Source organism: Schistocerca americana, chromosome 3 (assembly GCF_021461395.2).
Source record: "Schistocerca americana isolate TAMUIC-IGC-003095 chromosome 3, iqSchAmer2.1, whole genome shotgun sequence".
Taxonomy (NCBI): domain Eukaryota; kingdom Metazoa; phylum Arthropoda; class Insecta; order Orthoptera; family Acrididae; genus Schistocerca; species Schistocerca americana.
Genome location: NC_060121.1, coordinates 402399688 through 402427195, shown reverse-complemented (window position 1 = coordinate 402427195; position 27508 = coordinate 402399688). Strand labels below are relative to the sequence as shown.

Genomic DNA, 27508 nt, shown 5'->3' with positions numbered 1-27508 from the left:
TCACGAAAACGGAAGCGAAACAGTTGGCAGCCAGTCACTGAAAATCAATTTCTTTGCCTGTTGATTGTGTAAGTATAAATTTAGGGAATACACTAAAGTTCTGTTCAGTACAGTCAACAAGCTCCAAGGAAACTGGCATTGTCCTATCCCTACCACTGCTCCTCCTCAAAGAGACATAGTGGATTTTTATTTAGAAAATTCAAGAAAAAGGCTTCCTGATCTTGAAATTAGAAGAAGCAGTCTCATCCAAGCAGGAATGGGAAACGTTATGGTTCCAGCGAATTTTAATGATTATGTGCCTTGTAGTAACATTAATTTTTTGATAAAATGTTAAAATCCACTATAAGTTTGTTTTACTAAGCTCAGTACCAACTTTTTTAGAATAAATGTTAACCAGTCTGAACGAAAGTTTTTGCAGAAAGTGGATGTGTTTGCATACTTCTATGGATAAATATTATCAAAAATGGAAATTGTTTATTTTGTCATAACAGGAACAGAAAATTTAAGGTTGAAATTCTAAACAAATACTGAAAACAAATTATTAATATTTAGAGCAGGTGGAGTCAGTAAATTGTGAAATTACAACAATCAAAGAAGCGATACAAAGATAATCGCTGTGTAGCTAGTAATGCAGAGAATGTGCCTGGACAGGGATATGTGCCTAATTGTCCATGGTTTCAGAAAGAGACTTACAGCTGAATGTGTCCCTCAGTTACCATTAGTGAGGGAGGAGTTATATGAAAATGCAGCATTGCATCTGGAGGACAAGCTAATCACATACTACCAGTTCTAGGTTTTCACTGTGAATAAAAAGACAATTAACCCAAATGTGTTGATAGAAGCGTTCAGAGCTGCGTTACCATGTACATGGACCGAGTCCCAAAAGACAGAGATACATTAGTATATGCATGGAGGCGGCGCTTTATGAGCGGAAAATGCATCGGAATCTGAAGAATTCGAGATAGCATTTATTGGTAAACACTCGTCACATGCCGTCCGTGAAAGACTGTGCAAAGAAGTGTTCAACCCCGAACGCTTTAATGTGAACCAAGGGAATTTGAGGGCAGATGTAGGGCAAAACTGCGAAAAAATTCTAACTTTTTTCATTCCATTATTTACTAAATTGATTTTTTAAGAATATCACCGCAGAGTTTCATAATCTTATTCTGGTTAGAATATGTTTTTAAAAAGTCTGTTTGGGCGTCTGCGCCTGCCATGGCCCCTCTTTCTACTCTGTGATGCCCCAAACTTCTTGTGCGTTAATTTTTCGTTCATACGTTCTAAACGAACTGCAGATGAGTCTACACGGTTATGAGAAAGATTATATTTGCTTCTTCCTTTGTTTATAACGTTTTCTTAATAGTATGTGATAAGAACTTAGTTTAGTTTTTTGTTTCGCATATAATAAAGTGTTTTGCTCGAACTGGATGGTAACAGTGGACGCAGGATCAAAAAAGTGAGGGAATGTCGAATTTCACGCGTGAAAGGTACAGGAAATTTAAATAACGGTTTTACAGTTGCTACTCCTAAGTCTGAAGAACAATTTTCGACAAAGTCACTGCGTTCATCGAAGAAGAAAATTTGTGAAGGAATTGATAATGCTGTATACAGAGCTCAATGCGATTTTTCCGGTGGATTTAGGTTAATTGACTGAGAAATACCTGCCGATATGATTGATGTTTCACGTGCATGTGTTAATGGTGGGTCAAAGTGCCTTAGACTGTGTGATGAAAGTAACAGAATTGTCGTTGTAAGTAATATACATGTTTTGTGTAAAGTTTGTAAATACGGTGTTCAGTTCAAGACTTCTGCTCTACGTGGGTAGAAGTATGAGGCGAATACAAGATTGCGATACGCCATGAGATGCTTAGGTGAAGGCAAAGAAGGCACAATTTGTTTTGTGGGTTGATGAACATGCCTGCACCAGTGACTAGATCCAGTGGTTACGACATAACACTCAGAGCACTCCTCGAAGTTGAGTGCGAGGAGGACATGAAAGCAGCTTTTGAGGAAGCTGGAGATATTAACAATGAAGGGGAAGAACGCCACTGTATAGTGAAGGCAGATATGTATGTCTCTTGTGTTGGCACTTGGATGAAGATGGTCCATACATCACTTCATGGTGTATCATTTGTCATTAATGTGGAACAGGGAAAGTCTTAGACTTCCAAGTAATGAGAAAATACTGCTCTCAGTGTGACACAAGAAAGAATACTTATGACAGCGAGGAAGAAAGACGGCAGCTGGAACACAAGAAAGTGTGCAGAAAGAATTACCAGGGGTCTAGTGGTGGGATGGAAGCAGCTGGGGTTAAACTAATGTTCCAAAGGTCAGTTAAACAATACTGTGTTAGTTATGTGAAGTATCTAGGCGATGGAGATTCCAGAGCTTTTAAGGCAGTCTTAGAGAGCAACCGTAATGGCTCAAAAACTAAAATTGAAAAACTGGGATGTTTGGGGCATGTTCAAAAGCGAATGGGGATAAGACTTCTCAGACTGAAGAAAGAAATAAAAGGCAAGAAATTAGAAGATGGAAAACCACTGGGAGATGTTAAGAGGCCGACAGACAAGGAAATTCATACTTTACAAATATAATATGGAAAAGCTATCAGGAATAAGCTTACTTGGTATGAAAACGCTGCATCAAGGCGTGTGGGGAATATTGCTTCACCATCTTTTCACATACGATAATCATCAACATTCCCTTTGTGACATCGTGGTGAAAATATCTTCAGGCAGAAGCCAGTGGAAAGCCATACATCCGCAAATATGGTTTGCCACTTGCTGTGTTAGATGTTATAAAACCAACTTTCGAGTACCTAGCCAGTCCTGAACTGCTGAAAAAATGTGTACATGGTAAAACACAGAATGCAAATGAGAGCTATATGGAAGTGTTGTCCAAAAACAGTATTTGTTTCCTCAATTGTTGTGAAGATAGCTGGATGTGATTCCTGTCTAGCGTTAAATAGTGGAAATGTAGCTAGTATTAAGTGCCTGCAGAGACTAGGCTTCTACCCAGGTGCATTCACACTGGGCAAAGCTTAGGCAGCAGAAGAAAAAAATACAAAATTTGGATAGGCAAAGGAGGCGGGGAAGAGATTACCCCAGGAAGACGAGAAAGAGAATAAAGACTATGGATATGGACAGCATTAGTCACTAGAGGTATAGCAGTACTGTCAAAAACTGAAATAAAAACTTTAAATACAAACAGCCCTAAAGTGGCTACTTTGAGCTATAATGAACCTTTTCTCTTGAGCTATAAAAGGTAACATCCTGAAATTTGGCATAGTTGTTAAGAATTACTTACTGAGTAATCCTGTGTAGCACTTTTCCGTTGTCTTTTCTCAGTTGTCCTTTAAAATTTGAGGAAAACAGAGCAATCCCGGGTAAAACAAAGCTGAAAAATGAATTTCAAAGCAGTTGTGATCGTAAAAAAAAGCTGTTCCACAGTTTGATTAGCTTCTCATGCAGATGCAAGCTGTGATATTCCAGTTTTACTGCTTGATTAGTTTTCGAGAAAACGTACATTAAAGAGACAATGTTAATTAAAAATTCAGATAGGTGTAAAATGTATGTCGATGCGTATTTCAAATAAAAATTTCACCGAATATCAAGCATTATGTTGTAAGTAATAGTCTCAAGTTTTACTACTTTAGCTGTAATATTTTTTGGAAATATGTATGTTTAAGTATAAGAATGCTTTTTGCCCTGCGTCTGTCCTTAAAAGGGGCCGCCAAAGTAAACGCATTCATCCGACCATTAACAGTGTCACATGCCCTCACTGCATGAAACATTGCAAAGAGGTATCAAATTTAGTCCAGGACATTAGTGGAAAGTGTGGTGTTCAGGGATGTTACGCTATCACCTCTCCTTCCCTTGCCGGTCAAATAGCGGCGGTGAAAACGTTTTTCACCAGCAAACAGCTGCATTAATATTCTCAGAAAAATGCAGCTGACTGAAAAGCTACTGAAAGGAGACGGTCTTCATTAACGAGAGACGTCATTAACGACAGGCACAAGTACTTCGTTCGGTGCTCCTATAATGATCTCCAAACCTTTAGTTTCTAAATTATAGCGAAAGTAGACGATCATAAACGAGTTATTGTAAGTTAATTAATGAGTGGTCAGAAATGAATATGTAGATTTTTACTGTCATTTTATATTTACAACTTAATCTTATAGTCACTAACTTATGGCCACTGGTCAAGGTTACAACCACAACTCTCAATGCACAAAACTTGAGAGACCCTCTTAACAAAATTTGTTGTCTGTTGTGTTATGAGACATGAAACTACGCTCAGCTTCTACTGGATTTTCGAAAATCAATAAGTTCGGGTAACTGGTTCGTGTTGGCTGTGATACAGGACCTCCAGTTTCCATACAACAATAAGGGTACTTTTATTTCAGGTGCTCACGCACATATGTATTGAAGACACATTTTCTCGAAAACAAGTACAGTCTCCAATAACTTCTAGTGAATAATAGATACGTGCAATACTCATACTTCATCGCAGCAAATGAAGACCTAGGTGTAGCGTGTCTCACTATTAGCTAATACCTCTACCTTTGCTTCGAGTGGTTAGATTTTGGTTAAAAGTTATCACAGATGGTGAGCGGAGACTTCCGGTTTGCAGAGTCACCCTCATTCGGTTTGCGAAGTCACCCTCATTCTACCAGCGGCCCTATTGGAAGGCGGTGGAGGAGCGGACAGAGAATCAGGTCAACTAATCAGACTGTAGCAGTCAATGGAAACCACTGCATATTGTGTGTGCAACGGAAATTGGTCTGAAGTGGATAACATTTTAGAGTGGTTCCCTGTCCGAATATTCGGTATGGGATTGCCTTTTAAAAAATGACCATGACAAAAAGGTAGAAGATCAATGAAAATGTGATATTGCATGAGTTGGAAAGTGCGATGTCAAAAGTCTGAATGTAGAAGAGAAGCTAGGAAGTGTGAAAAGTGAAATGTAAAGGCTAAATACAGATACAGGAGAACAGAGTGGGAAGTTCAGACTAATACGGGAGATTATCATCAGTGGCGAATAATGATAAAAATGGAGTAGGATTCCTTATGAATAGGAATGTATGTCAAACAGCGAATTACTGTGAACGGTTCAGTAATGGTGATCGGAACTGAAATCAAACCATCACCGACAACTAAAGCTCACGTCGCAAGGCACAAGGAATAGATGACATTGTTTCGAAATCTCTAAAATAATTTTAGGGAAATGCCAAAGAAACGATTATTCACGTTCGAGTGTTGAATTTGAGACAAGAGACATACCATCGTACTCTCATTGTCATCCACACAATCCCGAGGATAGAATAGGGATATAAGTGCAAGAAATATCGTACCGTCAGACTGACAGTTTATGCATGCACGTTGCTAAGCAAAATAATGTACAAAAAATGGAGATAAATACTGAGGCAACGTTAAAGAGTTATGAGCGATTGTTCATCTTCACTGCTGTGAAACATGTCTGTTGTACTGATCGAGTGGTCATCGGTTTTAAGGTATGCATTTTAGAGCCCATATATACTGGATAGTTTTTTCTTGTTACGCTCCACAGTATCTCCTACAAAAATATGGAAACCAAAGAACCTGCAGTAACAGAGATGCGTTTCACAGCATCGAGGATGAACAGGTGCTTTTAGCTCTTGAAGTACGCGTAGTAGAGTCCATTTTTGTCTTATTTTGGTTCAAACAACCACCTCTAAACGTTTCCTACGCTAGAATCTTAGCAAGACCAATACAGAAGATTTACTCCACTGTCAGAGGTATCTGAACAATTTTCTGTTATACTTTTCGATTCGGTCGTTACTAGACCAGGGCCTCTTACATAAAATTCATGCATCTACTCTTCTCCATCATCCCTGAAAGTTTGTAACAATCATGGAATCACCCTTTATAAAGGACAACTTACAGACGTCGTAGATGTTTAATATTTCGCGGATACAACCAATCTCGCTGCTGCGAGTTTGTTGCTGGATACAGAGCGTATTTGGAACTAAAACACTCATAAGTTCTTGGAAGAAAAGAATTCACAACGGACACCGTAAAAACAACTCGTCTTGAACATAGCTATCTTTATCCACACACGGTCTCTTGCAACGAATACACACAAGAAAATAGTTAATTGCGTCCTCAAGGACTTCTGTAACGAGTTTCACACTGGGGCGTACTGTCGACTAAGAACCAAGATAAGATCGTACGCAGAACCTTCGCGATTTTGGGACTGCCTGTATGAATTTTGCACTGGATAGCAAATCATCTGCAGGGATGAAAATAAGTTACCACTGGGTTCAAAATGGCTCTGAGCACTATGCGACTTAACTTCTGAGGTCATCAGTCGCCTAGAACTTAGAACTAATTAAACCTAACTATCCTAAGGACATCACACACATCCATGCCCGAGGCAGGATTCGAACCTGCGACCGTAGCGGTCTCTCGGCTCCAGACTGTAGCGCCTAGAACCGCACGGCCACTCCGGCCGGCAAGTTACCACTGGGAATGCCACTAATATTACTAATGTATACTGAGAGAAATGAAAAGTGTTACAACGCGAAGTAGCAGTTCGATATTTAGCATTTTGGAGACGAACATGGAACTTTCCGTATATTCGAAACCGATATCAGTTACGGTCACTATGAGACGTAACTCCCCACGAGCACGAGTACACTCCAGTATTTATTGTGGGATGGAAGCAAACTGCCTCAGAATGTCATCTTGAGGAATTTGTTTCCAGACCTGAAACACGTTTTATGTTAATTCACGAAAATGTATGGCTAGAGGCTGATATGTAAGTACACGTTATATTATCACACCCCACACTTGCTTTATGCTTGACAGATCGTGGGATGGATAGGGTGCTCGAGTTTCCAAACATTATTCAAGACGTTATGGTGTGAACTGCGGTGTGATGTGTTGCATTATCCTGCTTGAATATGCCACTAGGTACCTTGGCCATGAAGACTATGACAATATGACCGGCCAGCATAACTACCAAATGAGTCCTGCTGTGATACCCAACAGCTCCACCCCCACCCTCACCGTCATTCCGACAGTTGGAGAGATACAGATCCCAAGAATCAATGCTTTCTGTGACCTTTCATCACGTCGTCTATGGACGCATTGGCGGTGATCTGAACGTACGGGCAGAAACAAGACTCGTTGCTGAACACCACAGAATACTGCTCAATGTCTCAATTGTCTCTGGTTCCACACAAAGTAGATGTGTGTTGTTTATGATACGGTGTTAGCGGTAAGCGCCATGCGGCACCTAAACTCAGCTTTCGAAACTATAAATCCGACTGTTCGTGGAGCCGCTGATTGCAACCTCCTCCCAAAATACATTTGTCATAATTAGTCACAGGTAGTCAAACAGTCTGACAACATTCTCGTGGTGTTGTTCCTGTAGTCCCATCTTGCCACAGTGTTGTCCTGAGTTGATCTCGTCACTTCTCGTTCCGAAGTCACTGTATAGGCAACTGTCTGTGCGATCTGTCGGTGTGATGTTCCATGTTCATTGAGTCAGAGATCGGATGTTTCTCAAAGTCAGAAAGATGACGATAAACTGTTCGTAAACGTCTTGTGTTGCGAACTGCACATGAAAAGTTCCAGTGTTAGAGAGACCCAACACGCCATTAAGTAATCTCACGACTCCTTATCTATAGGAATGGCTATTTCCATGCTGAAAACAGTTAAAATTAGCTCTCATAAGGATGAAATTTAAATCAGCACATCACACAGTCACGGAAATACTGGAAGATTTGTTGAACAACTTTCGGTGAAGCTGTTGATGGAGTAGGCCTAACAGTTTCCGTTTCCGTCAGAGCATACAAAAGATTTATCATTTAGGATGAACACTACTATCTGATAGTCCCGCGATGATGCTATTGTCTACAGGGAAGTACAGTCCTTGGACTATTCTAAGAAAGTGCAGGGAAACTTTGACAAAATTTCCAATGATGTTATGCAGGGGGTAAATGTGAAGTAATACACGGAATAAAAAGAGCAAGAAACCAATAGTAATGATGGTCGCACATATTTACGGGTCAACGCTAAGAAACGATATGAAGTAGACGAATGCTTGGAAGCACTTCATAGGGAAGGCGAATGTAAGAAATAGATTTATTGGGAGGGTTCTTGGAAAGTGCAACGCATCACCGACCCAAATGGTACACGATGGTCTAGCGTAACCAGCTCTAGAGCAATACGCCAGCTATTTCAATCCTTTTAGACACTGTAAGTGGTCGGGGGAGGAGAATGCTTGGAATGTTAATTAGACATATGAAAGTGGCCCTATTTATCTCACATAATTAAATCATTGCTCTCCAAAATAACTATCAAGGAATTCGTATTCTACGAAACTAAAGAAGAAACCCAATTAACCCAGTCAATTGCATTAAAATGCACGATAAATAGTTTGATCAACATTGACTATGATAGGTTAATGCCTTGGCAAGTCTTAACAAAGGATCTGTAACACGATTCAACAGAATGGGTATCAGGATAAAAACAATTATACCCGAGGAATCCGTACTGTGATTGCAGAAGGATTAGTGTTTAAAGATTAAAAAGCGCTTGCGTCCATGGATGGAGTTGAAAGCGTATTGAAACTTAAACTGCAAACAAGTGTTCAGAATGAATCATGAAATTACTGAATCTCGATAAAAATGATTCGATTTTCCCTACAGTTTTTCTCGCTGCTGCGGCTTGATCTCGCCATATTGATCTTCAGAGGGCGGCTGAAGTGGCTGCAAATTCAGTCACTGGTCTCGTATCAATAGTTTGCACCTGCACCTAAGATCAAAAGCCGGGAAAGTTCCTAAGTAGCCTCCTAATCAAGTCGTCTGATTGAAGAGGCGCCTGGCTGGGGAGACGCTAGATCGAAGATATCGTCCTGTGATGGCTCCTGGTTTGGCCAAACAGTAATTATGTGCCATCTGCTTCGGCGTTTTCTCTATCGTCTCATAACGTTGATTGGCTGGACGTTAAATATTCTAGGCGATGACCAGTGAAAAGTTGTCTTGAAAGACCCTGGCTTCCTTCCCTTATTCCCATTTCAAGTGGTTAACCAGTAACAAGACTCGTAACATTTTACGGTGAAAAAACTGTGTCCTGGTCTTTCTATTCTCTGTTTGCGGCCAATGAGGATGGACCGCTGTGTTTCTCTCTCCCATTTTTAAATTATTTATATTACCCAATCGTAGTGCTTTTCACATTGCATCAACTGAGCTCGATGGTGGGTGTCCCATACACTTCAAAGGGCTCCTAACTTTCAGTTCCCCACTGAACTCTCAGATGTTATCTACATTGGTCTGTGTATTCCAACGAAGTCTGGCTTTCTGCCGTTCTGTCCACAATGGACTTCTTCTGGGTCACTGCCAAAAGTGGCATGTACGTGCCCACCACACACAGCTCGTTAAAAACAGACCCGCTGTCCTGGCACAACTGGAGATAGAATCTGTGTTATGATTTTCAGCGTTCGGTGCCGAGGGCAGCTTCTCAAACAACAGGCAAGTGATGTTCATGTACATGTACAAGCAAATGATCGCAATTTTAGGAAAACTGGATGAGAAAGAACTCCACAAACTGAGCAAGTCAATAATGCGTTGGTCCACCTCTGGTCCTTATGCAAGCAGATACTCGGCTTAGCATCGTTGATAACAGTTGTTGGATGTCTTGCTGAGGCCGGCCGGAGTGGCAGAGCGGTTCTAGGCGCTTCAGTCTGGAACCGCGCGACTGCTACGGTCGCAGGTTCGAATCCTACCTCGGGCATGGATGTGTGTGATGTCCTTAGGTTAGTTAGGTTTAAGTAGTTCTAGGGGACTGATGACCTCAGATGTTAAGTCCCATAGTGCTCAGAACCATTTTTTGTAACAAGTGATGAGTTTGAACAGCATGGTATGGTTTCCTAGATTTGAAATAGGCGGCGCTGGAGCGCCTCGTGGACTTTTGTCCGCAGTCAGTGGAGTCGGAAGCTGGACTTACTTTTTGGAGCAACAGTACAGTTGTACCGTTTCGACACTTTCAAGGCAGCCGCTTGCACGTTCGTCGTTGCCACACTGCTCTTGTGTTTATTCTCTTGACGGAAGTTCATTGCCTAAGCCCGAGTAATTGTATATTGTGATGAGCTTTTACAAATAGTAGTGCAGTGTAACTGACGAAATTTCACTGTATTATTTCCCAGGGATTTGGACTTAGGTTTTACAGCTGGGTACTGTATGAGAATTAAATAGGAAAGATAAATGGGGAAATTTGTGTAAAATTCCCTCAGACACGTTCTTTACAATGGCTGCCCTAAGGCGACACGTGAACTGGGGCGAAATGTAGGCTGAGAATTACGAATTTCGAATAAAGAAAAAATCTTAAAGCGAAAATGTGTATAATAGACACACTCCAAAAGTCACTTAGTTACATATTTCTACTAAGATAGAAACTACTGCAGAAATTGTTGTAAATAAATACATAAAAATATTAAACACCTACACATTGATAAAAATACCAGTATAACACATTGTACCTCACCGTTGCATCTTTTCATAAATTAGTTCTATCCTCCTGTCCTTTTTCTGGGCGCAAACATCGATAACATGAGATATGAACTCCTGTCGTGTGGTTGAATATTTCACAGATCCCTTCTGTATAGCCAAAATTTCCAAGTTTGACAGTTTGTCATTTGTCAGTGTCTTGCGAAGATAGGTTTTAACGCGTTTTAATGTACTCATGCTTCTTTCGTAAGACGCGGTGGTCGCTGGAATTGCGAGAACCAACGACAGTAATTTTACACATTCAGAGGACAAGTTTTTTAATCCAATGTTTATAGTGGGTTTAATGAGGTCCTGAGGCTGTAGATGTTTGTCCTCACTGCTGTGAATAAACATGAGTTCTTGTTTCAGTTTTTCACTGTCATAGAAAGTATATATTTTGAGTAGTTTTTCAGCTTTACGTATCGGGAAATTGTTTGGCCTGAGAACTTTTTCTCATTTACAAGTTCGATAAAAACTGTTTCATGAAAGTCCTGGAATCTATTTCCCATGTTTACTACTACTGTGCCAATTATTACAAAAGCTATCCTTCTCAATTCTTGAATACTTGCTTCTGTTTCGTTAAAATTAATTTCAGACACTCTTGCTAAGCTTGCTAGGCTCTTAGCTTCCGGTGTGAATTTCAAAATAAATTCCACACGTCTTATTCTTTCAACAGCCTTAATGCGGTTTTCAATTTCTAGCTTACAGCGTCTTATAACAACAGTTTTACTTTGCAGGATGGCAAACAAGATACCTGTATCCTGGAAAATAGAACTATGCAGCTGCAGTAGAAAAAGTAGAAGTTTGATCACACAGTATACTATTTAGTCCAATTGCTTGATGAAAAGAATTATCATCCAACTCTACATTGTTTATCCCATCATTAAATGCTGATCTCAGGTTTTTATAGTGAAGAATAATGGTCTGTACTGCGCATGAATGAAAGCTTCCCTCTTGTTTCACAAGGACTTGGTAGTTTAAATCCCCTTCCCTTCAGAAGTTCACTTCTTTTCTAGAAAGGAAAAAAAATGCGCGAAATACTGTAGATTTACCACAAAAATATATACTTGCTTAACTTTTTTACAGGCATAGAGGACGACCTGGTTCAACTTAATGTGCGTAGCAGTGGACAAAGAAAATATGAGGAAACGCTTGTTTCACAATAGAATGGACTCCATAATTTTTCCTTGCTGTCGTATGTTTGCGATACTAATTTATTTTTATCAGTATTCCAACTACTTAACACTTGCAACAATACAGTGGCTATGACTTGTGTGCACCGGCCTTTGGATACGTCATAAAACTCTACGAATCCCTCTTGTATTTCTCCTGATTCGTTATTTGCAGAGCAAACAATTACACTCATTTGACTTCTAGTGGAGACAACATGAACTTCGTTCCTTAACAACATCCGTAATACGAGCTATTAATTCTTTCTGTGTATAAGAGGAAATGCCTTTAAATATTCCATAGGATGTGATTTTTCAATTTCTCCAGGCGTATTTTATGACGAAATAAATCTCGGGTGAACAGCCTGGTATGAGTGTGCATAGGACACTCATGCACACTTATACCAGGCTGTGCACCCGAAATTTATTTCGTCATTCCATAGTACGCTAAATAATCTTTCTTCTGCCAAGAAATCCAAATGTTCCAAATTATTTCCATTATATACTGACACTTCAGATTCGTCATGTCCTCGAAGAACCAACTCTTGCCGTACTGAAAAGCAGTCAGTCGAAATAAGTCTGTTCCTTAGACTTCTGTTTCGATCAACTATCTCGTTACGTTTCAAAGCTTCCAGGCGAGTTGCTTGTGACAGATCATGGGCAATTCTTACTGTACATAGCTGATTGTAGTTGCTGTGATATCTGAAATGAAACATTCTTGTTTTTTATCATTCGAAAGAACATTTTGAAGACTCTCCTCGACTACTCCCCACTTACATCATTCAAAACCGTGATTACCCATTCCAAATAGTACATAGTGAAAACAAAAACGTTTTCTCTCACAACGCTCCAACTTAGCCACGGTTTTGAATAGTACCATTGTGTTCGAAACGAATTACAAATTCTCCATACGATTTTTAACAGTCTTGGCGTCGGCTTTCGTTCTTTCACCTGGAGTTTATCTGCCATAGAAAGACGAAAGAACAGTGCAGCCTAAGGTAGTCAGCAATACCGTGGGTTACAAGATAATGAGTTATATATTAGACAACTTACAGTTTTCCTTCCGACAACACAATGGCAAGACAAATTGAAGACGACGCCTCACACGTGACAGGGCACACGAAACATACTTCACTAATCAGTTATCATTACCAATACTTACTACATTTTACCTACAAAATTCATATGCCATGTTTCACCATAAGCATGTTTAGCACTGTTGATATGGAAACCTAAAGACACACTAGGCAACTAGTAACGTTTGCAAAAGATAAGGCTACTAAATGTTAATCTGAGGAACAATGAAAATATATACTTTAATTCCTAGCCTCTTGCAGAAACATCTAATGATGCAGTACATTTATTTTCTATGAATTATGAATGTTTTCTTATTCTTTGTGTCTTAAATAAAAAAATTAAATTAAGATTTAATAGTTTCTCAAATGATTCAAGTGACTCCGAGCACTATGGGACTTAACATCTGAGGTCATCAGCCCCCTAGAGCTTAGGACTACTTAAACCTAACTAACCTAAGGACATCACACACATCCATGCCCGAGGCAGGATTCGAACCTGCGACCGTAACGGTATCGCGAGCTGCTTCTTCACTGCAAAGCTAGAGGAGTGATGCGTTATTCTGACGGGTACATATACGAAGATAAAACGGAAAATATTTGAAAGCACTTACGAGGATACGTGATCAGATAGGATTAAATTCAGTTTGGATGAATTATTCTGGTATTTTTTGGGTAGGGTCAGCCTTAGAGCCTTAATGGACGCTTCGCCACTGCACGTGAAGTAAACAGTCAATCCCCCTTTCCGAGAATCTTTCGTCTACGACTGACCGCTCTACTACTTATCTATGAGCCGCGACCCACACATGTCCGCGACCTGTTGAACCGCATGCGGATAACACTTGACGAGCAGGCGCGATTCCGATTCGGCTCCAGTTTTATCTGGGACGCCATGGCTCGCACCACGTTCGCCCTGCTGCTGTTTGCGCTGCTCGTCGCCACGGTGGCCGTGGCGCTAGTGTCGGCCGGCGGAGACATCCCCAGCAGAGCCAACTGCCCGCTCGGCTACGTCGAACGCAAGGGGCGCTGCGTGTCCAGTGTCACCAAGTGAGTTGCGTCACTTCTCAGTAAACGCAGTTGCCATGCACATCGACTGTAGCCCCTGACTCAATAGCGCCCACTCGGACAGAGCCGTAACACTGGGTTTCAAGCCAGACACCATAAGCATGCAATGTAGAGTTGTCGGTGAGGTTATCTTGCTCACAATGTGATGTGCACAAATCACAGGGCCCGTTTATGACCCAAGCGACACAAGCGACATATTGGGCGACAAGGTAAGAGGGGTACCAGACGCGGGCAAGAGCCAATGGTTTAGACTGAGGTTTTACCGAGATCACAAGGGAAAGCAGCTAATTTCTGGAAGAGCGTGTGGGGTGGGGAGCTGCCAAATTGTATGTGGCTTGTGTAAACTGCCCTGACCACGTTTCATCTGAATAAGCCAATGGCCTCATTAATTCCACTACTTCACTTTTAGTAAAAATGTAATTTAATATGTCTATTTTAGTCATTATGTTCTGGCACCTTTTAAAAACCGGTCATACAGACAACAATTTTCCTCAGTTTTTTGCAAGCCTAGTTTCGCGTGATAAGAGCTGTCAATTCTTTATTTGTGTGGCCATAGTGTCTGTAGTCAGCTTTCAATTAGTAGAAGTATTTAAAAATCTATTTTCTGACTGCTAATAACTTTTTAGCTTCTTCGTAATATCGCAGAAGCTACAGCCTAATAACACATTTATCGATATTGGCAACGAAGTATTTATTGCGTGCACTTTGCTTCCTCTTCTCCTTTCGCGAAGATATTTGAACTTCACTACAGTCAGCTTGTGTCCCTTCTGCTGTAATTTGAACACCATCGACTTAACTCAGCTTCAGCGTTCTGCTAGCTCGTTTCGTAATCCGGGATGGGGCAAATAAAAGTGACCCAGACCATTTGTGGCAGCATTAACGTAGGAGGAAAAGATTTACAGTTACTTCCAACAGGATAGAGCAACTGCCCATGCAACGGACCAAACCTTGGAGCACATTTACACAGTCTTCACGCCTGACAGAGTTGTTTGGAATCGTCCGTCTGGTCACGGCCCTAGCTAGCCACACAGGTGACCTGATTTATCAGTGTGCGAATATTTTGTGTGGGGAGCCCCCAAGTCTAAGGTGAATCGCAACAACACTCATAGTCTTTAAGAATTACAGCAGAACATTTCGGATGGGACTGGAGTAACTCCTGCAGTCCAGCTTGAATCCACCCTCAGCCACTTGCTGACAAGGGCCCAAAAGCGCAAAGACATGAATGGTGGTCACTTTCAGCATCTGCTACACTCAGGTTAGCACTGTATTTCCTTTCCTCTGCTGTGTTTTTGCACCTTGGAACTCTGTTCTCTGAGCCACTTTTATTTTTCACACGCTGTCTTTTCCGTTAATACTTGAACGCTTGCCCTCCTTTAATTAACTTTAAGCTGCGGGTATACGTGAAACTGTAGCCCTTGATTTTATGGTCGAAATGTCACCTCTTTATATCAAGCCTGACCCACATGTAAATAACCACAGTCTGACTGCGATAGCTAAAGATTTAGAGTGGCAAGTGCTTTCGCAAAGCGCAACGGAAGACGGGAAAGTTAACTGGATTTAACTAAGACAAAACTACAAACAATCCTTTCGGAGGAACATCGGCAACTGAACTTATACCAGAGGCTGAAAATACCGCATGGAGTCATGCTCTGCGCTCGTAGGTAGCACACCACGCCTTGCACATGTCCACCACGGCGATCGGGGGTTCACAGCACTAATTTACGATACCTGAAGATGGGCGTACAAGAGTCCGAAACCTATCGTGTGATAATAAAAGAACCTTACAACTGTAGCGGTATTTTCAACCTCTGGTAAGACAAAACTGATATTGGAATCTACAATATGAGTCCCTATGCATCTACTGATTCTGTATGTATATCATTTGTATCTTAACAGATTCAGCTCATGCAAAGCAAATGTTGCTGCCATCTCTGTCCTACGATGGATAAAAACCCAAATACTCTTAAACTTCGGTGCCGGCACGTGTCTCGAAGATTGACAGCGACGTGGACTTATCTTTCAGAGTGAAATACTTATGATCATTGCTTAATGTGCGCTCTTTCACCCCACCTTTAATTACAATTGGGAAGGAACATGTCTCGAGGTATGGAACACATGGGAAGATTCATTAAACATAAACCAGGGAGTCGGATAATAAATTCTTAATATCCCTACCGTACTGAAATGTAATATAATTATCAAAGTTAATATAAAAGATAACATACTTAGTGGATAAACACAATACTACAAACCATCATATGCTTTTACACCCCCAAATGAAACGACGGACAAACGAAGACTAAAATATATTCTTATTACTTCCTGAAACGGGTGTAAGAGCATTAAAATATGTCCCTTTTCACTTTGGATGGTTAAATTAGAAGTGGATACTTATTCTCACATATTCTAAAGAAGCTGAGAGCGCGAACGAAGACCTAACATTCCCCATGCCATAAACGACTACAAAATGTGTTCTGAAAAGAAACCTAGTGCTCCATGAAGGCCATGTAATTTACAATAACGAAAGAGCTAGCAATAGTCTCACCATAATCAAGACCAAAGTCGGTTGAATGTGCCCATTTCACTATCACGGGCATCTATGTCTTTTCACGTCATGAGTCATGAGTACCATGGAGATTGTTCCCTGATGTTTACACACATGTCTTGTCATCCTGTCTGTTCTTATTCTCAGAGTTTTCCATAGGTTCCTTTCTTCCCCGATTCTGCAGTAAGATTCCTCATAGCTTACCTTATCAGGCCATTTAATTTTCAACATTCTCCTGTAGCATTACATCTCAAGTGCTTCGATGATCTTCCGTTCCGGTTTTTCCCCAGTGCATGTTTCACTACCATACAATGCTGTGATCCAACTGTACATTTCCAGAAATTTCTTCCTCATAACTGAAGCCTTTGTTGGCTACTAATAGGTTTATCTTGGCCAGGAACGCCTTTTGCCTGTGCAAGTCGGCTTTTTATGTCCTCCATTCTCCGCCCGTCATGGTTAATTTGCTTCCCAGGTAGCAGAATTCTTTAACCTGCTCTACGATTTTGACGTTAAGCTTCCTTCTATTCCCATTCCTGTTACTTCTCATTATTTCTGTACCAACTACGAAGCAAATCGGAACGTTCTGATGTCATGGTGGCAGGATCGGAATAAGAGTGTTCCTTTGTGCTGTGGCCATGAGGCTTCCAAACTAAAATGTATCGCCCAACATTCTGATTGGCCGAAGCCCGTCACAGCTCGTCCCCCCCCCCCCCCCCAACCACCACCAAGGTATGCCTTGCGGTAGCTCCTACTCCAGAGATGCATCGCGTTGGCAGACAGCTCGCTGAAACTCTTGGAGACTGAGAGACGACTATCGTAGTGCGCATGCATGAATACGCTGACTAAAGACGTTCGCGATGAAGCATACGCCGGTCACCCACTCCTTTCTTCTTTGCACCGTATTCGAATTTGCTGATGTCAACAAGCCGTTGCAGCTACTCGCGAAGGCATTTTCCGCAGTCAGTTGCCATGCTTGTACCTCGGGGTAGTTATGAGTATTGCCTTTTACCTGCTACGTGACTGTGCCTAGTCACGTCACCAACTTGCTTCTGGCTAACCTAGGTACCGGTCACTTTGTTGCGTATTACCCTCCGGTCTCTGTTGGTCTGCTCTGTTTTGTGAATCAAAATGAGTGAAGAAACTGTTTCATACAATTGACAAAGATCTGACTGTCGACGATGTATTAGTCACTATACGGTGAGTACGCAAAATGCACGCAAGCTTTATAAAAGCACTACACATCTAGGACGCGTAGATGCAACTGATACTGTAAAAGGACAAACAACGTGCATTACAGTATACTAGAGTAGATACGTGACTGAATTGAGAGCGCCTTGGTAGACTGTTCACGCACTTCTTCCTTAGCAACTTTACTGAGACATACTGGGAGCAGGGGTAGCAAGTTACGCATAGCACACAAATCACGTTAGCTGTACCACGCTAATGGGGTTTTGCCGACGACATCAACGACATACGGTGCTAATAAATGTTTTAGTATTTCTTCTAGTCTAGTCTGAGGTAGTTTTACAAACTAATACAAGTGCGTAATAGTGCATATTGCAACATCATAAATATAAGTTGTATAACATGATAGATGAAGAGGGATCTCATGATAACCATAGAGACCAGAAAAAACAGATAATTAAGGGACAGAGTCTTAAAAAATTGAGTTCCTTGCGTATTTAATAAGCAACCTAGGATACAGAGTAGTCACTATTCTGATTCCACGTGAACATTGACTTATCCCAGTTCATACAGTGACCTTAATGTCGAGACTTTTACCTCACTCCAAGGTTATATGTAATATTTTCTCTGCACGAATTAACTATGTTCTTAAATGCAACTCTCATTTCAATCACAACTTTATAATCAGGTTGCCAGCCGATTATTGCGATATATTCATCGCAACGTTAAAGCGATAGGAACATGTGTCTGTGAATGACATGTTACATTCTTTCTAAGGACATTGAAAGGTATTCCTTCCTCATAACTATTCACATTCTTGTACAAAGGAACATTACTGGAAGCTGTGAATTTGACATGACCTACTCACAAATGTCAAGACTTTTTTTACATGTTTTTAAAACAAATAAATACAGTACATGTTGCAGTGGAGTCTTATTTTTAATGAATGCACTTTTGTGCTATATTAATTTTTATGAATCGTCTGCTGCTAATTCCATAATTTCACAAACATGAATATTTTTGCCTATATATGTGTATGAGGTCGCTGAATCGGTTTCGTGTCCGAATGCAAAATTTAAAAAAAATGTAATAAAATACAGAATCTTTGTACAGATTAGCTAACAAAGTACGCTATGGTAAAATAGGTAGCAAAATTTATCTAATGTTTAACGTTATAAACACTATTTGCCATAATTGATTATTATTATTCTGGATTTACAATGTGAGTACATTTTTCCAGCATCTATTCTAGATTATAGTAAGTCACTAATTATTGTTCTCCACTCTTCTCTATTTGTCCATAAATCTTCAGGAATGTTGTTCTTCCTCATTGCTGACTGAACTCCCTGTATCCATGTATCAGGTGGTCGTCCCCTTTTTCTTCTTCCAATTGGTACCCAGTCGATTATGCATTTTGGTAGCCTTTCCTGTTCCATTCGTCTGATGTGTCCATACCATTTAAGTTGTTTGTGCTCGATGAAATCAATAACTGAATTTTTACATTTCATCTTGTCTCTGATTACTTCATTTCTTATTCTTTCTCGTCTTGATATTCTTGCTGAACGTCTCCAGAAATCCATTTCTGTGGCTAATAATTTTGATTTCAGTTGCCATTTTGTTGTCCACACTTCTGAACCATATGTAATAATGCTCCTAACTATTGTTTTAAAAATCCTTATTTTGTTATCAGTTGTTATGTGTTTGTCCCAGAGAATTCCATTCAATAAAGAGATTGTCGTCTTTCCAGAATTTATTCTTGATCTAATTTCTTTGTCCTGTTTCCCATCATTTGTAATTTTCACACCTAAATATTTATATTCCTCAGTAGCTGTTATTGTTCCCATCCCTTCTTCTAATATTAAGTCTCCATTCACTCCACCAATTAGCATGTACTTTGTTTTATTCATGTTTACATTTAGACCTGATTTTTTATATTCTTGAATCAATTTTCTGGTCATATACTCTATGTCCTCACAGTCTTGGGCTATAATCAGTTGGTCATCTGCAAATTGTAACGAGTATATTGTTCTATCATTTATTGGTATTCCCATAGCGTGACATTTTTTCTTCCAATTTTGTAAAGTTACTTCTGTATATATTTTATACAATGTAGGTGAGATGCTACATCCTTGATGTAATCCTTTTGTGACTTGGAATCCATGTGATAGATATTTACCAATTTTTATTTTTGAAATAGAATTTTTATATAAATTTTGAATTGCTTTAATTATTCTTGGATTTATTCCTATTGATATTAAAGCTTTCCATAAACTGGATAAAGGCACATTATCCTAGGCTTTTTCTGTATCTATGAATACTAAATGTATAGGTTGTGCCCGAACCATTTTTTTTTCAATAATTTGTTGTAGGCAAAAGATATGATCAATTGTTGATCTTCCAGCTCTAAAACCTGCTTGTTCTTCAGCCTCCTTTTCTTTGTATTCTTGTTCTAACAAATATTTAATAATTCTTCCATATAATCTACTGAAGGTATTGGTCACTGTTATTCCCCTATAATTTTTACACTCATCTTTCGCTCCTTTTTTATGTATCAATGAAATATATCCTACTTTCAAATCATTTGGGACATCTTCCCCATTTAAACATCTTTCGAAAAGATTTCTTAACAATTCCATTAATTTCTTTGTTCCTAATTTTAATAATTCTGCAGGAATACCTCCAATGCCTGTAGCCCTTCCATTCTTTAAAGATTTTATTGCAGTTTTTACTGTCTCTATTTCCAAACGGATGTAATTCTCTGCTTGTAGATCTATCATCTCATTATATTCAGGGTTTCCCAAGTATTCTTCCCTGTTTTCTGTTAATAAACTTTTAAAATATTTTTCCCAAGAGTCATGAGTAATATATTTAATATGTGTTGTTTCTTTAGAATTCCTTCTTAAATTTTTTATAGTTTTCCATGCTTCTGTGTTTCTTTTACCACCAATATAGGATTCAATTTTTTGACATGACTGTTCCCAAACTTTGTTTTTTGCTTCTGCAACCTTTTTCCGGATTTTTGCTTGTTGTGCATTAAGCTCTATTTTATCTTGAAGATTTCTGGTATTTAACCATTTTAAATATTTTTCTCTCTTTAATTTCACTTCCTTTTTAATTTCTTCTTCCAGTAGTATAATGGATGGTTTGTACGTGTTTCTTCTGTTTCTCCTAAAGCTTCCTTGGCGGCTTCATGTAGTTTATTTACAATTTAATGATATTGATCTTCTGTATTATCAAACTCTGTTTCTACCTGTTTTTCATCTAATCTCTTTTGATATAAAAATATTATGCTTTCATTCTCAAAACTATTCAAATTATATTTAGGAATTTTGATTTCTGTTTGTATATTTTCTATAGGACAATTTCGATTTTCTTCAGTGCTTTTTCCTCTGAAGGGGAATAAAAATTTGGAATTTACCAAATAATGATCGCTAAGAGTTACCCCTCTATATACTCTTATGTCATGTATTTTTTATCCTCATTTGCTGTTTAATTATAATATAGTCTATTATTGATTTTTGATTCAATGTATCTTTATGCCATTTAATATTTTCAATGAATTTTGTTCACAGATATCAATAAGTCTATTACCATTATCATTTATAACATTTTCTCCAAATGGTCCTATAATTTTATTTCCAATTTTACTTCCAGTTCTACTGTTAAAATCCCCTGCAATAATAATCTCCCTGCTTTTCCCGATATCCTCTATGATTCCATTTAAATTATTATAGAAATCATCCTTTTTACAAATTGGTTCATCTTTGCTTATTCCATATACTCCTATAATAGTAATTTTGTATCCATGAATATCAATATTTATTTTAATCAGATTTTCATCAATAGGTTCCCAGTTTGTGACCATTCTTTTGAATTTGTTTTTCATCAATATCGATATCCCCCATTTTGCTCTTTGATTTTTTGGGACACCACTATAGAAATGTGTATATGATCCTATTCGTTCAATACCTCATCCTTTTTTCTTAGTTCCTGGGAGTATAATAATATCTTGATTTCTAGCCTCCATTTCTTTAATCACTTCTCCTACTTTATTTTGTAATCCTTGTATATTCCATACACCAATTAAGACAGTCCGTTTTCTTAGCCTTTTTCGTCTCCTATTATATCCGTCCTGCTGTAATCTTATAGGCTTTTTAACCAGTGAGGTTTTTCCATAATTGATGTTGTGCGAAAATCTTGTGTAATTACAAGGTTTTTGACAAATTTTCTAACATCTACCGATTGACTGCCTGAGACCTGCGTAAAATTTTTCCATTAGTTTGAGAATTTGAGTCATTATTCACGGCATATATTCTTCCATGTGACATCATTAAGTGTAAGGTTGTAAATAATATTCAACATATGGAAACACGATTCACACTAATCTTTTTATCTGTGTAGAGGTCATAACAATGCATATCAAATGGAACCCCATACATATGGAATAACAAGGCCATTGACATGGTATTTTTTCCTATTCGTCAACATCGCATACCAATGTTCGTTTCACACAAAGCAAACAATTTTCTTAACTTTGACACTGATATTCAGCACATTTACCCGCTATTGTCAAATTTTCTTTGCATATATCAACAGTGAGTATGTTTTCTTCCGCAAATATCGCCTGAAAAGCTTATCTTCAAAAAGATGCATGGGTCCATTACAAAAATCAGACTAAGCTACTTCAGTATCATTGTACAAGACGTGATTGTACTTACTATACAAGAAATAGTTGCCTATTTTGGTACAGCCATTGATGGAAAAAATTGTTTTGAGGTCTCTAACCTCTTATGATGTGTGAGGAGTGCCACAATATATGCAGTATAAACCTTAGGACAAAAATGAGCAAATGTAAGTGAGCCTTACAACTGTGTCATTTTTCTTAGGTCCATGTCTGAATGAACAGACACTACCGACGATTCACGACTGCACGAAATAATTCGAAATTAATTCGCTGCATGCAAATACCTTGACGTATACATTATTAGGTTCAGCTCTACTATCCTATAAAAACATATACAAATTTGTTCCGTGTCAGTACTTTCTAACGCGGATTTCCCACTTTTGCGGCCGGCCGCGGTGGTCTCGCGGTTCTAGGCGCGCAGTCCGGAACCGTGCGACTGCTACGGTCGCAGGTTCGAATCCTGCCTCGGGCATGGATGTGTGTGATGTCCTTAGGTTAGTTAGGTTTAAGTAGTTCTAAGTTCTAGGGGACTGATGACCACAGCAGTTGAGTCCCATAGTGCTCAGAGCCATTTGAACCATTTGAACCACTTTTGCGAACGGTCGCCTTTCCAACTTCGGCTGTCCGTGCACACATCCCAGACCGATCCAAATTCCCATACGTCACACTACTACATACTTATATAGTAGGATACTGAATTCATCACCAAATGCTCGCAAAATTTTTTACATTCCTGCATCTGGGAACCCCAGGTCCAACGCTCACCATTAACAATAAAAACCATAGGATATTCGGCTCTGCTGAGCTGTTTTCATATTTTGTCAAATGGCCGGATGGCCTTCTGTCGTCATTGTCGAGGCAAGTCGTGTGCGCCATCAGTCTATGAAATATGTAACTTCCGTCTGTGTGTTATACTATTTGACTGTTGCTGCGTCGAAGTTTCAGAAACGGAGATTGCGAACCACCCCAGAATTTGCCTAAACGATCTTGGAAAACAGCCATACGCCGGCTAATTGGTGCACAAGACCAACGATCATCTGGCAAGTTAGCACGCTGAGTGTTAAGCTATACGAAGAGGTCACTATACAAGAGAGGTACACACATGAATTTCAAATACTTTGTCTAGTTATCAGTTTCTGGAATGGCATACGGAAGCAATCGGAATGCGTGTGGTGCCGCAACTCACAAGTAACGATGACGAATTGTCGTCCACGAAGTCTGACACGTCGAAGGTGAAACAAAGGTAATTTCACGGTGGACTCTGTGGCATAGCTTTGGCTAGTGGGCACCAATCAATCCCCTAAACATGATGTACTGGAAGAGAGCTTAAAAGAGCTTGCTAATAGCCTCTGAGTATTTTATTGCATTGGAACGTGCAAAGAGGCTGCCGAGTTTTACCGTGTGAACACCCATTCTATTAAGGAATTGATAAATTATTCCACTCCATTTTATTCTGAAACTATTGAGGAATTTTGACCATAAGCTGATTGGGCATCCAATATCGCGATACAATACAAAATTTTCAGACACGCGTTGTACGAGCACCACACCTTCACGTGTATGTTTTTAGAAATGAAATAATTCGATGAAATCTTATAATATGTTGAAGGTTGGCGGAGGTATGACTAATGATTTGCAAGAAGAATTTTCTGCTCTGCGTTAACATAATGAATAACTTAGCACACCCAGAGAAAAGCATTCACTCACACGCACTGACACACACATTCATCTACACTACGTTACATTTAACCGAGCACAAACGTATACGGCAGTAGCTGAAAACAAAATGTCTATCAAAATTGCGGGTAGCTGATACGATACTGAGAAAGACTGTGTTATTTTTCTGAACGTGATGTTATCAAACTACTTTGTGAAGCGAAAACATAATCTTTTAAAATGAATTTTGTGGTCCACCTAGCATTAATGAATCTAAATAGCACTGTACAATGCAACAATTTCAAATCAATGTAACAGGACGAGTTCTTTCGACCAAGTTAAGTTTTTCACAAGACAAGTAATTTTTTATGTTGCGTTAGTCATTAACATTCTGACACCACTGAGAACAGTTTGCTTTTGAAACTTTAAGAAAGGTCGGGAGCGCACTTCATAAAGTTGTATAACTCACCTGTGGTGTTGGACTTACGGATTTGGTAGCAGCTGACGTAAAAGTAGCGTATTGGCACTCTCTCACAGTGCCTTTTGTGTAATGTTATGGCTAATAGTATATGGTATTACACAACTTTTTTACATCTTTTAATACAATGCCACTCCACCCACAATGAACCACATTTCTTTTGTTGGGAACACCGTATTACAACGTACCGCCATTTGCACACATCGCTGGCCACTGGCACTCGATGCAGACTGTGCGCCTCCATGTTCAACAACAAACAATATCTCTGATCTACGTAGTGTAGCTCTCTTTTTCTCTCGGTCTCTCATTCTCTCTCACATGTTAATTTTTTTTATAATGGAATATTGCCTTCCATATTACAAGTTTTATCATTTGCATATCTTTTTGTTTGGTAAAGAGCTGAAAATGTAAAATAAAAAGTAATAAAAGTAATAACCAAATAAATAAAACTATAATTTTGCACTGACGTTAAAAAAATTGATGCATATGTGAAATGTTTCAAAATAAATTATATATCTAACTGAGAATGAAAAGAATGAAAAATTAATTATTTGTTAACACCTCTAATTTACTGACCATTACAAATGCCACGAGACTTTCATCTGCTCAAGTTGCCTATGAGCCGTATTTACTTTAAATGAATGACTACTACTGTCAGCGCTCTTGTTGACACCAAAGAAACGTCCTCGTTCTTCCATCTGAATAACTGCGAAGCTGCCAAGAGCGGACGTAAGTGATACATAAAAATGAAAGCTATTGTCATTTTGACAGTAACGTTCAAAAGTTACAACGCCTGAGATTCGTTCTAGTAAGCAACACTGTAAGAGAATACGAAAAGAGACTGACCTCATGCTCCGACATCTACTCTGTAAGATGAATAACAAATGTTCCGCAAATCTCTGTGCAAAAATATGCTTGTTAACAGACAGCTCTTTCAATTAAGTTTTTATCGAGACATTTAAGCTCTTTTTCTTTCAAGTTGCCTTACAAGGACTAATATTTTTGCTATCTTTTTCAGGGTGGTGGAGGTATCTACGAAGAAGCCCTGAACATGTGATGCAGTTAATCCTTTGCAAATTGAAAATCGATCGCAACTACCCAATATGTCATCTGACGGTGAGGAGTGTACAGGCCTGTCACTGAGAAATCTCGTGGACAGTAATTGTGTTCGAAGTATCTCCGAAGAAATTTTCGAATAGTATGTTCGAAAACAAATTTGATTTTATGTGTATGCATCATTTCTTTGATAATTAAAGTACGTTAATGAAACGTGGTGTATGTCATTTTTCTTGCTGTGCAGTCAGTGGCGCATACCCCTTATTTATTTGTTATAAAGTGGCAACATTACATGGGAAACGCGTAACAAGTTTTTCACTCTTCGCAATATTTAACCTGAAAAGGAACAAATTAGAATATTTGTAAAAATGTAGTTTTGTAGAAAATTAGACTCTAAGTAATCTATGTTTAAAGTCGGCGTTGTTGATTTCGATGAAGGGAACAATGTTTTTACCAGAATGGGGATAATGTGGTACAATCAAACCTTGATATATCGAATCTCTAGGGTAGGCAAAATTCATTCGATATATCGAGGGATCGATAGAACGGGATTTCGGGAAAAAATACTTTACAACCTATGGTTTTTTATTGCTGCAGTTCTATTTTTTTCGCATTTGTATGTAATACAGGCCTACGTTTAGTTTTGATAATGTAAAAAGGAAATCGAGATAGATTGTTATGCATACTGTTTTATTATTTCTGAAGTAGATAAAAATTATGAGTATGAAATAAAATACTATCATCTTCAAAAAATTAAATTCAATAAAAGAATATGCCATACGTATATAAAGACTTACAGAAATCATTGACTTTAAGAGTAATCTGTAATTTTGGCTTGCTGTACACTTTTGGTTACCTCTGAGTCAACTACATTGTTTATGACTACGATAACTGAGAACACATTACGCTCTACCTTCTCACATTTCTCATCGTATGCTCTGATTGTGTGGAGAGGCTCTCTGGCCGGCCACATCACGAAATCTTCAAAACGAATGTCGATATCCAACAGCGATTCCACTGTATGACCTAGCAGTAAACCTGCAAATGAAGTGACGGAGGATGTTTTGTATTACTTTTTAATTAAATTTAAAGAGGAAATATTACAGAATGGGATCGAAAAGATCGAGAATTTTAAGACGAAATCGAAAAGGCTATTAAATCCTTAGAGGGTGAAAATAAGGAAAGAGACGATAGGTTGGCTAAGTAACTCGAGAAACTGAGACTGGACTTACAGTCAGCGAAACGTAAACATGATACCTTACAGGTATCGGTAAATACTTTAGAGAAGGATCTGAAAGAGATTCGTAAAGAGCAGTCTGCCGTGTCGGATAGAAGAGATGATCTAATGACCAAAGTGAAAGACCTACAGTTAACAAGTCAAGGGTATATTAACGATTGTTTAATGGGTCAGACGAAAAAGACTGAGGAAGAAATGTCCGAGTGAATAGAGACCAAATTAAAGGAGGTATGATCTCAAGTACAGAGCGCCGTAGAGTCAGTTAGTAAATCGGTCAAGCAGGAATCATCGATTCTCAGAAACACTGAAATCAAAGAACAATTTAAAGCTGAGTTTCAGAATATTAAAGAAAAAGTAGTCTGAGAAATTCCCGCTTGGCAGAGTCGAGTCAACTATCTATTATCGCTGATGGAAGGCGAGTCAACCGAGTTAAAATAGCTGGACAGATTGTCCGATCAGCGTTCACCCATCAATCCAGAGATAAAGAAAAGGAGGTGGAACGGCTGCTGGGAGAAATTGGTTAGCAGTAGCGAAGATTCAGATTACAGGAATCGACATTTTGACCGTCGATGTGCAACTTCATTGGCAAAGGTCGAAAATAGTCTATCTAAAGCTAGGCAATTCCATACGTTTTCAAAAGAGAAAAATTCTGATCGCCCTATAGTGTTGATGAAAAGTTTTCGAAAAGTGTTTCCTAAATCCTCGAATGAACAGGGCAACATTTTGTTTATAGTGTTGAAAACCATTGGTGAAGTCCCACTATGGGCATCTGAGGCGGCTGAGACTTTGAAACTTCTTTATTTAAATGCGTGTGCCTATACTTAAATTG

General features: G+C 39.1%; 1 long non-coding RNA gene across 1 annotated transcript; it reads left to right on the top strand.

Moving 5' to 3' along the window:
* The first annotated feature begins 13575 nt into the window (after window positions 1-13575).
* LOC124606726 lies at window positions 13576-25655 on the top strand. Its single transcript, XR_006978711.1, has 2 exons — window positions 13576-13820; window positions 25405-25655. It is a non-coding gene; the product is annotated as an uncharacterized LOC124606726 (long non-coding RNA).
* The last annotated feature ends 1853 nt before the right edge of the window (window positions 25656-27508 follow it).